Source organism: Rhinopithecus bieti, unplaced genomic scaffold (assembly GCF_001698545.2).
Source record: "Rhinopithecus bieti isolate Rb0 unplaced genomic scaffold, ASM169854v2 scaffold_3040, whole genome shotgun sequence".
NCBI classification, from domain to species: domain Eukaryota; kingdom Metazoa; phylum Chordata; class Mammalia; order Primates; family Cercopithecidae; genus Rhinopithecus; species Rhinopithecus bieti.
The window spans coordinates 10,024,020-10,035,480 of record NW_016804657.1 but is presented as its reverse complement, the minus strand read 5'-3'; the positions used below and the strand labels follow the sequence as shown (position 1 = coordinate 10,035,480).

General features: G+C 41.1%; 2 pseudogenes; both read left to right on the top strand.

Annotated features, from left to right (window-relative positions):
* The first annotated feature begins 2,173 nt into the window (after positions 1–2,173).
* On the top strand, positions 2,174–3,378 carry LOC108528020 (glyceraldehyde-3-phosphate dehydrogenase pseudogene; annotated as a pseudogene).
* Positions 3,379–4,879: 1,501 nt separating this feature from the next.
* Positions 4,880–11,461, top strand: part of LOC108528019 (glyceraldehyde-3-phosphate dehydrogenase pseudogene) — a 33,320-nt pseudogene continuing 26,738 nt past the window's right edge.

Here is an 11,461-nt window from a genome sequence, read left to right as displayed (position 1 = left end):
TCTTTTTTTCAGGATTCTTATGATAAAATCATAGATAATTAACTTTACTCCTTTGCTAATTTCCACTATAGACATTTAAAGTTGCAAGTTTCTCTGTAAACACTATGTTAGCTGTATCCAACCTTTTAATGCTGGGTTCTCATCATTCAGTTAATGATGTTTAAAATATTTCCTTGTGATTTCATCTTTGACCCAAGTGTTCATCAGAAGCATGTTGCTTGTTTTCTGAAGTTGTGGATTTTCTAGATATCTTATTGTTCTGCCTTTATAATTAAATACTATTGTGGCCAGAGCATATACTCTGTATGATTTTGATCTTTGGATATATACTGAGGCTTGTTTTATGGTGTGGCAATATGGTCTATGTTGGTGAACATAGCATAAACATTTAACAAGAATGCTTTCTGCAATTGTTGGAAGTAATACTCCAGAAATGATTTGGTTTGAAACCCCACTCTGGGTCTTTACCTCATCCCATGTTGTAGACATTCACGTTCTACTTGGGATCTGACTATCAATGCTTCAAACGCACTTGGCCCTGTGACCCAGGATGCAGCAGCTTGTTCTCTGAAGCTATCAGAACTAGCTTCAGGCCCTGGGTCTTGCTGAGATGTGTGGAGCACTACCTGAAACCACTCAGGTGCATCACTTGCCTGTACCTGCTATAGCAGATGCTGGAATACACCTTAACAATCCCCATCACCTTCAGGAGAGGGTCACTCATTCCCTCAGCTGTTGAGAGTTCTGGAGGCTGGTAGATTTCAGCCAGTGTCTCTTGGAGTCTCTGAGTGGAACTGATAAGTGTAAGCACTAAAGGAAACAAGAAATAAAACAAAAAGCAAGACTGATTAGGGGCCAGTAAGGCCACACTGCTAGCATTCTTTTGTTTTCAAACAGCTTTACTGAGGTGTAATTGACATATCATAACATTCACCTGTTTTAAGTGTACAGTTCAATTATGTTTAGTAAAATTTTAGACTTGTGTGACCATCATCACAATCTTGTTTTGGAACATTTCTATAATTCCTAAGAAATCCTTCATGCTCATCAATACCACCCCTTATTCCCACTCCCCAACTCCAGGCAACACCTAATTGACTTACTGACTCTACAGATTTGTCTTTTCTGGATGTCATAAAAATGGAATCATACAACATGTGTTTTTTTGTATATCTGTCTTCTTTCACTTAGCTTAATATGCTTTTGTGGTTCGTCTATGTTGTAGCATGTATCAATATTTAATTTTTTAGGTGCTAAATTCTATCAAATTGTATGGATCACTCCCATTTGTTTATTCTTCCATCAGTTGATAGATATTTGATGTGTTTCCACTCTATGGACTATTATGGATAAAGCTGCTGTGAATATTCACATTCATGTGTTGTGTGGACATAGGTTTTTTCCTTTGGGGTAGACAGCTAGGAGTGAAAGTGCTAGGTCATATGGTAAATGTATCTTCAACATTTTAAGAAACTGCCAAACTGGTTTCCAGCATGGCTGCATGTCCCATCAACAATGCATGAGTATTTCAATTTTTCTACATCATTGTTATTTCACTTCCTCAATTGTTAGTATCCTTCATTTTTATTATAGCATTCTAGTAGGTAAGAAGTGGTGTCTCGTTGTAGTTTTGATTTGCAATTCAGTGATGCTGACCATCTTTTCATGTGCTTTATTAGCTATTCCAGTACCTTTTTGGTGCAGTGGTTATTCAAATATTTTGCCCAGTTTAAAATTGGTTTGTTTGTCTTTTTGCTATTTAATTGTCAGTGTATTTTATATTTTGGATTCAAATCTTTTAGCAAATGTATGCATGATTCGAAATTTTTTTTCTCAGTCTCTGGGTTATGTTTCCATTATCTTATTGATGTCTTTAAAAATGTAAACATTTTTAGTTTTGATCATGACTCATATTTCAACTTTTTTCTTCTACCAGGAAACATTGGGATTTTGCCTAACTCAAGTTTCTGAGTATGTTAATCTATGTTTTCTCCTACGAGGTATATAGTTTGGCCTTTAAATTTAGGCATATAATCCATTTTGAGGAAATTATTGCTTATGTGTTAGTTAATGGCCAAAATCATAGGACCAATTGATTTTCACAAAAGTAAATTCAATGGGGCAAAATGACAGTCTTTTAAACAAGTAACACTGAGACAACTGAATTGTCCACATGCTCAGGGAAGGTCAGCATGCTATGTCAAGTGATGCCCATCTGACTCAACACCTATTGGGATCAGGGTTCACAAAGAATTTCTCAATATGATAATTATGGGTTAAATGATTATGGGTTAAATAATAAGCTGTAGCTCTCTGCTTCTCCCATTCGACAGACAGCAACATTTTCTTGTGCAGTGCCAGCTGCATCCCTGAGACACCACAGTGAAGGTGAAGCCTGGAGTCAATGGGTTTGGCTGTATTGGGTGCCTGGTCTCCAGGGCTGCTTTTAACTCTGTTAAAGTGGATACCGTTGCCATCAATGACCCCTTCATTGACCTAAACTACGTGGGCTACATGTTCCAGTATGATTCCACCCATGGCAATTTCTATGGCACCATCAAGGCTGAAAACGGGAAGCTTGTCATGAATACAAATTTCACTACCATCTTCCAAAAGCTAGATCCCACCAAAATCAAATAGGCTGGTGCTGGCCTTGAGTACATCATAGAGTCCACCGGCATCTTCATCACCATAGAGAAGGCTGTGGTTCACTTGTAGGAGGGATCCAAAAGGGTCATTATCTCTGCCCATCTGCTGCCCCCCCCTTATCTGTGATGTGCATGAACCATGAGAAGTATGACAATAGCCTCAAGATCATCAGCAATGCCACCTGTACCACTAACTGCTTAGCACCCCTGGCCAAGGTCATCCATGACAACTTTGGTGTCGTGGAAGGACTTATGGCCACGGTCCACATCATCACTGCCACCCAGAAGACTGTGGATAGCCCCTCCGGGAAACTATGCCATGACAGTCGCGGGACTCTGCAGAATGTCATCCCTGCATCTCCCGGCACTGTCAAGGCTATAGGAAATGTCATCCCTGAGCTGAACAGGAGGCTTACTGGCATGGCCTTTCGTGTCCCCACTGCCAACATGTTGGTTGTGGACCTGACCTGCCATATGTAAATCCTGCCACATATGATGACATCAAGAAAGTGTTGAAGCAGCATCGGAGGGCCCCTTCAAGGGCATCCTGGGCTACACTGAGAGCCAGGTTGTCTCCTCTGACTTTAACTGCGACACCCACTCCTCCATCTTCGATCCTGGTATTGCCCTCAATGACCACTTTCTCCAGCTTATTTTCTGGTATGACAGTGAATTTGGCTATAGCAAAAGGGTGGTCAACCTCATTACCCACATGGCCTTCAAAGAGTAAGATCCCTGGACCACCAGCCCCAGCAAGAGCATGAGAGGAAAACAGAGGCCCTCAGCTGCTGGGGAGTCCCTGCCACACTCAGTCCCACACCACAATGAGAATCTCCCTTCCTCACAGTTTCCATGCAGACCCTCTGAAGAGGGAGAGGCCTAGGGAGCCCCACCTTGCTGCGTACCATCAATACATTCTTCTACGTTCAGCCAAAAAAAAAAAAAAAAAATGCTGTATTAGGAAAACTCACAAAGATTACTAATCAGCAAAAGAATAGATGGCATGATTTCCCCATCCTCCTATCTTACACTGATGCATAATGGTCAGGAAATAACTGGGCTCACAATGTGAGTCTGCATTTCAGTGTAGGAAGACTAGTTTCCCTTACTATAATTTTTTATCATGTTAGCACAAGGACACAGCTTTATCAATGAAGGAACACACAGTCTTCTGGTGTGAAACAGTCTAGATTTAGATGCCAGCTGTTCACAACATTATCTGGGAAAATCAACTGCCCAGAACCTAGAGTTTTGGGGGCTCATGCAAAGGGTTTTCCTTTTCTTAGGGGAGAAAGCCACCCATTCTACAGAGAGCTATACTAGGTAGAGTGCCTCACACTGGGAAAAAGAAAATCCCTCTTCTTGGCCAGCTTATTAAACTTCTGGGTTACTCTAGAATAATTATACCTCTTGTGTGATAGTCTCAGAGAGGTCAACTTGGACATGAGTAGCATAAAATAATTTTTAAAATCCCAGGACTAGATGAAATAAGCTAGTGTAAGAATATTCAGGGATAAAAGGAAAAGTTTCTAGACTGAATCCTGGAATAGACATATCAACATTTAGGGGTTGAACAGAGGAGGAGGGGCCAGCTAAAGATACTGAGTATGAGTTGGTGGCAGGTAGAAGGAAAATTAGGAGGAGATGGCATTGTAAAAGTCAAGTGAAGAAAGTATTTCAAGAATGTGGTCCACTATGGTGGATGCTGCTGATGCATGAATGCAATAGGAAGAGAATTGATCATTGGTTTTGGCAACATTGTAAGTAATTTGGCAAGAACAATTTCCACACATTGAAAGTTCAACTGCACAGTCCAACCCACGTTTCTTCTGTGTGTTGAGGAATAGAAGAAATATGTGAAGAGAGTGACTATTAAAAACAACATTTGTTCAAGAAGTTGTGCCATGAAGATCTCAGTAAAAAAGTGTTACAGCCAGTGGAGTCAAGAGTTTGTTTTTGTTGTGTTGTCTTAAACTGCACTACTCCTTTACTGATCCTTAGCACCTTGTACAGAGTAGATGTTCAAATATTGTTGAGTGTTTGACTAAATAAACTATGTCTCTTACATCTTTTTATTACCATAGGAATTTGTACATCTGACATAATAGGAACTTAATACATGTTTATTGAACAAAGGAATGGAAGGATGAGTGAACAATCAAGGACTCTAGAATGTCTTAGTGCTTTTGAAAGTTAGTGCTTATGGACTAATACATAAAAGGATATAGAAGAGAACAGTGACCACAAAAATGAAAAAAGTGAGTTCCCCATACTAATGAGAGCCTGGGACTTTTGCCCAGGCCAAAGATGTTTGCCAAGGAGAAGCAATTTTCTTCCCATTCAGAGAATGGATATGAGTAGGTTCCCAGGTATTTGAAGTATACTTGAAGAGCCAGTTGTTAGATGTAAGAAAAAATGGGCAATTCTCCCCACCATTCAGGGAGAGCTGGGACCTGAGCTTTTGGTTTATATGAGCTCAACTTTGCTGTCTTTCCCAGAAGGACTTCGAAGTGAGGAAAGCACAGGCTTTGGAAAAATCTGATTTCCATCTTCTACTTATTACTCTGTCTGCCAATTATCTTGGGCAGGGGGAGGTCACATAGATGGCATTCAACCAGGTGGTCTAGGTGTTGACAATGATGGTATAGTAGCCAGACTCTAAGGTGACTCCAGTGATCTCTACCTCCTGGTATTCATTCCCTTGTATGTGGGCTGAAACTAGTGACTTGTTTTAGCCAGTATAATAGGAAAAAAGTGATGAAATGTTACTTCCATGATTACATTAGAAAGTATTGTGACTTCCATCTTGCCTTTACACTTCCATTTTCTCATTGGCTTTGATGAAGCAAGCTGCCATGCTGGAGAGGAAAATATAGCAAGGAACTGAAGGCATCCAGCAGTCAAGGCGGAACTGAGGTTTTCAGTTTAATACCCTGCAAGGAACTGAATCTCCCAACAACTCTGCAAGGGAGCTTGAAATTAGATCTTTCCCCAGTTGAGTTTTCAGATGAAATCAAACTTTATGATGATGCAAGAGCTCTTGAAATTCTAATGTTTAAGAAAAAAAAAAAAAGTAGATTGTCATACTTCCAGTGAGGTGTCTTTTTCTGTGGGGATTTCTCTTGCATTACAAAGAACATGAACCCTTCATTGAATCCAGTATGAAAGCCACAAGTAGTTTAGCAAATATTAAAATAACCCAAGTTACTAAGTGTTAGTGAAGATGTGGGGAAACAGCCGTGTTATTTTTGGAAGTGTAAGTTGATGCAAATTTCTAGTGAGTATCTGACAAACTATTGTAAACTTTCAGACACTTGACACAGCAAGTCCACTCTAGAACTTTTATTTTAAAGACTAATCAGTTAAGATCAGACAAAGAGGTCATATGGGACTTCTTGCACATAGAAAGCTCTACGTGTGAGCTCTAATAATATATTAATTGAGCCCTTTACTGTATATCAGGTGCTTTACATATATTATCTCATTTAAGTTTCAAAATGGGCCTTATTTTCTGTAATAGTTTTAACTTCACAACAAGATTAAGGGAAACAGCAGAGTTCTCGTATACTCCCACAACCAAACATACATAGCCTCCCCCACTATCAACACCCTCCACCAGAATGGTACATTTCTTACAATGAATTGACCTGCATTGACACATCTTTATCACTCAAAGTCCAAAGTTTACTCTTGGTCTTCTACATTCCCAGAGTTTTGACAAATGTATAATGGCATATCAGCACCATTTTAGTATCATCTGCCCTAAAATCCTCTGTCCTCTACCTATTCATTCCTCTGTGCACTCTGACCCTGACAGTCATTGATCTTTTTACTGTCTCCAAGGTTTTGCCTTTTCTAGAATGTCATATAGGTGGAATCACGCTGCATGTAGCCCATTCACTTGGCTTCTTGCATTTAGTTTCCTCCATGTCTTTTTATGGCTTGATAGCTTTTTTCTTCTTTAGCACCGAATAATATATCATTGTCTGGATGTACCACAGTTTGTTTATGCACTCACTTCCCGAAAGACAATTTGACTTCTTCCAAGTTTTGATAATCATGTATAAAACTCCTATAAAGATCTAACCAGCCAGGCATGATGGCTCACGCCTGTAATCCCAGCACTTTGGGAGGCCAAGGTGGGCGTATCCTCTGAGGTTGGGAGTTCAAGACCAGCCTGACCAAAATGGAGAAACCCCGTGTCTAATAAAAATACAAAATTAGCCAGGCATGGTGGTGCATGTCTGTAATCCCAGCTACTTGGGAGGCTGAGGCAGGAGAGTCACTTGAACCCTGGAGGCAAAGGTTTCAGTGAGCCAAGATCATGTCATTGCACTCCAGCCTGGGCAATAAGAGTGAAACTCCATCAAAACAAAACAAAACAAAACAAACAAACAAAAAAAAATAATTTAAAAAACTCCATCTAAAAAAAATAATGAAGAAAATAAAGAAGATCTAACTTAAAAGTAGGTTTTAAGAAATAAGTTTCCAATTTATTTGTGTAAATTCAATGAAGCACAATTGCTGGGTCATATGATAAGAATATGTTTAGTTTTGTAAGAAACTGTCAAACTGCCTTACAAAGTGTCTGTACCATTTTGCATCCCCACCAGCAATGGATGAGCATTCTTGATGCTCCACATTCTTGCTAGCATTTGGTGTTGTCAGTGTTGTGGATTTTCGCCATTCTAATGGGTGTGCAGTGTTATCTCATTTTCATTTTAGTTTGCAATTCTCTAAAGACGTATGATGTTGAATATCTTTTTACATGCATTTTTGCATTCTATACATCTTCTTTGGCAAGGTGTCTGTTCAGGTCTTTTGCCTATCTTTGTATCAGATTGCATTCCAAATGTAAGAATGTCTAGGAGTCAAGAGATTCCTTTTGAGATTTTTCTATGCACTTCTTCAGTTTACTGTGGATATTCATTTTTCCCTGTTTCTGAGCAATGGAGAAAACTATTTTGGCATTATCTTAATATTCTTGCCAGTTCCCTTAGAATTTTGAATCTTGCCTTCTGAGTACAAACACAACTTTAAAAATTACACACATGTGTGTCCAGGAGCACAGTTATCACCAGGTGGATGTATTCAAAGAGAGTTTCTACTACATTCTCTTACAAAGTAAGCTAATGTCATTGTCTGTATACCACATTGCTTTAATACCATATGCTCATGTGATTTGTTTCGATCTTACCACAAATCAATCTCTGTTGACTCCCACAAGTTCTCAGTGGGTGATTTCAGGGTTGAAGGGATGACCTTAAGCAGGCCATTATGCCTGCTTTGAAGTCCCTGTAATAAGAAACTTTGGGAAATTTTGCAACATGATTACTAGCTAGCATGAAAGCATGAAAAAAAAATTGATTTACGAGACTGTGATTGGGTGTTTGGAGAGGTGGATGTTATCCTACTAATGTTTTCTCTGATTTCAAGTCTTATCTTCAAGGTTTTACTTATTTATATATTTAACCACAAAGAACACTTTAGTACTGAGATGTTTTTACCTTTTTCTGATGTGAGGAGAATCATGAGACCATGGTTATGAATTGAACACAGATAAAAAGACAGTGAGAAAAGTTGTATGTGAGAAAGAGTTCTATGATCTAGATGTGAACTTCCAAAGAGTAAATGTCTAGAAAGGGCACCAAGTCCCACTGTCTGTGAGGCAGATTGCTGATGGAGGACAAGGGTATGAGGGCTGGGAAACAGGCCAGAGGAGAGCAAAATCTGCCTAGGTTTGGTCATATGCTGTAGGATGTGGCTGGTGGGAGAGCTCTCTAATGAGTCTGCCCAATGTCTGAGGTCATGTTCTTGGGGACCCCTGAGTAAGAGAAGATTTCTTAGACTTAAGTCTCTGCCATTTGTTTAGCTCTGTAGTACTTTATTGAGAAAGCCTCCATCTATCTACTAAAGCTATTCAATATGAGCAAAATAAACATATCTCCTTTCTTATTTACTCTTGAAGAACTGAATTAGTCAATTTTAATTTGTTTCTAGAGCTCTTGAATCCCTTATCTGAAAACTCTCTTTCTGCCACTTTTCTTGGAGGTCAGTGCATTGCACAGAATAAATGTTAGTCAATGGGCCATACAATCCTGTGATATCCTAGGTGTTGACAGTGAATATTTTATGCTTTGCTTCTCTCCTGTGTTTTTTCTTGTCTCTGGCCTTGGTTCTGAGACTTGAAGTAAAAAATATTCCCAAAGTCCCTCGCAGCAGTGAATGAGTTAGGCTATACCAAGATTACCTTTGTTCCATATTCCTTCTTAATCTTGTGAAATCGTATGGTCTGAATGCATCTCTTCCAGATTCATGGGTTGAATTTTAATTGCCAGTGTGATTGGATTTAAAGCTGGTTCCTTTAGGAAGTGATTAACATATGATGACAGGGTCCTCATGAATGGGATTGTGACCTTGTAAGAGGGCTTGAAAAAACTAGGTGGCTCCTTCCATTCTTCCACCATGAGAGGACACAGTGTCCATCTCTTGCAGGGAATGCAGCAACAAGATGCTGTCTTGGAAGGAGATGCTGGGCTCTCACCAGACATGGAATGTAACAGAACCTTCATTATTGATTTCCCAGCCTCTAGAACACGAGAAATAAGTTTCAATTGTTTGTAAGTTACCCGATCTCATATATTTTGTTATACTAGCACAAACAGCCTAAATCATGAAGATTCCATTTTTTTCCCAAGTCACATGTTGCCACATAAATCAGGGTATTTGAAGTCATCTTCAAGGCCCATGATCATCTAGGCATCCTGTCCCACAATGGCACTGTTACTGCTGCATCAGCCAGACAGTCACCCATAGTCATGTTCTTTCTTAGTATGTCCCTGAACTTTCAGCGCAAACACTCCATCTTTGCTGCCAGATTAAAGATCCCCCATTCCGTGTCCTGAAATTATCAGTCTACTAAAGTGGCAGCCAATTTGAGACGCGAATAAAACGTGAAGGCCTAACAGTGGAATCATGGTCAATTTCCCTTTTCTTTTTATCAGCCCATTTACAGTGGCATCTAATTTAGACTTCTGAGCTTCTTTTAAATGACCACAATTCTCCAAAGTATTCACTCTTCTTCCAAGTATTCTAATGACACCGGCTGTTTTTCCTTTTCCTCTCATTTTCCTCTGCTGCACTGTTTAATAGGTAGAGAGTATAGGGATCTGGCAAGATGGCCAAATAAGAACAGCTCCAATGTGCAGCTCCCAGTGAGACCAATGCAGAAGGTGGGTGATTTCTGCATTTCCAACTGAGGTACCCGGTTCATCTCATTGGGACTGATTAGACAGTGGGCACAGCCCACGGAGGGTAAGCAGAAGCAGGGTGGGGTGTCGCCTCACCCAGGGAGCAAAAGGGGTCAGGAAACTACCTCCCCTAGCCAAGGGAAGCCATGAGGGACTGTGCTATCTGGCCAAGATACCATGCTTTTCCCCCAGAATTTGCAACCTGCAGACCAGGATATTCCCTTTGGTGCCTATACCACCAGGGCACTGGGTTTCATGCACAAAACTGGGTGGTCATTTGGGCAGACATCGAGCTAGCTGCAGTAGTTATTTTTTGTACCCCAGTGGTGCCTGGAACACCAGCAAGACAGAACCATTTACTCCCTTGAAAGGGGCTGAAGCCAGGGAGCCAAGTGGTCTTGCTCAGTGCGCCCCACCACCATGGAGCCCAGCAAGCTAAGAACCACTAGCTTAACATTCCCACTGCCAGCACAGCATTCTGAAGTCAACCAAGGAAGCTGGAGTCTGGTGGAGGGAGGGGCATCTGCCATCACTGAGACTTGTGTAGGCGATTTTCCTTCACAGTGTAAACAAAGCCACTGGGAAGTTCGGACGGGGTGGAACCCACCACAGCACAGCAAAGCTACTATAGCCAGACTACCTCTCTAGATTCCTCCTCTCTTGGCAAGGCATCTCTGAGAGAAAGGCAGCAGCCCTAGTCAGAAGGTCATAAATAAAACTCCCATCTCCCAGGGACAGAGCACTGGGGGAAGTGGTGGTTGTGGGCGCAGCTTCAGCAGAATTAGACATTCCTGCTTGCCAGCTCTGAAGAGAGCAGTGGATCTCCCAGCACAGCGCTCAAGCTTTGCTAAGGGACAGACTGCCTCCTCAAGTGGGCCCCTGACCCCCATGCCTCCTGACTGGGAGACACATCCCAGCATGGGTCAACAGGCAGCTCATACGGGAGAGCTCTGACTGGCATCTGGCAGGTGCCCCTCTGGGATGAAGCTTCCAGAGGAAGGAGAAGGCAGCGATCTTTACTCTTCTGCAGCCTCCGCTGGTGATACCCAGGCAAACAGGGTTTGGAGTAGACCTCCAGCAAACTCCAGCAGACCTGCAAAAGAGAGGCCTGACTGTTAGAAGAAAAACTAACAAACAGAAAGCAGTAACATCAACATCATCAAAAGGACACCCACACAAAACCCCATGTGAAGGTCGTCAGCATTAAAGATCAAAGGTAGATAAATCCATGAAGATGAGGTAAAACCAGTGCAAAAATGCTGAAAATTCCCAAAATCAGAATGCCTCTTCTCCTCCAAAGGATCACAACTCCTCACCAGCAAGGGAACAAAACAGGACGGAGAATGAGTTTGACAAATTGACAGAAGTAGGCTTCAGAAGGTGGGTAATAACAAACTCCTCTGAACCAAAGTAGTGTGTTCTTTTTATTATTATTATTATACTTTAAGTTCTAGGGTACATGTGCACAACGTGTAGGTTTGGTACATATGTATACATGTGCCATGCTGGTGTGCTGCACCCATTAACTCGTCATTTGCATTAGGGATATCTCCTAATGCTATC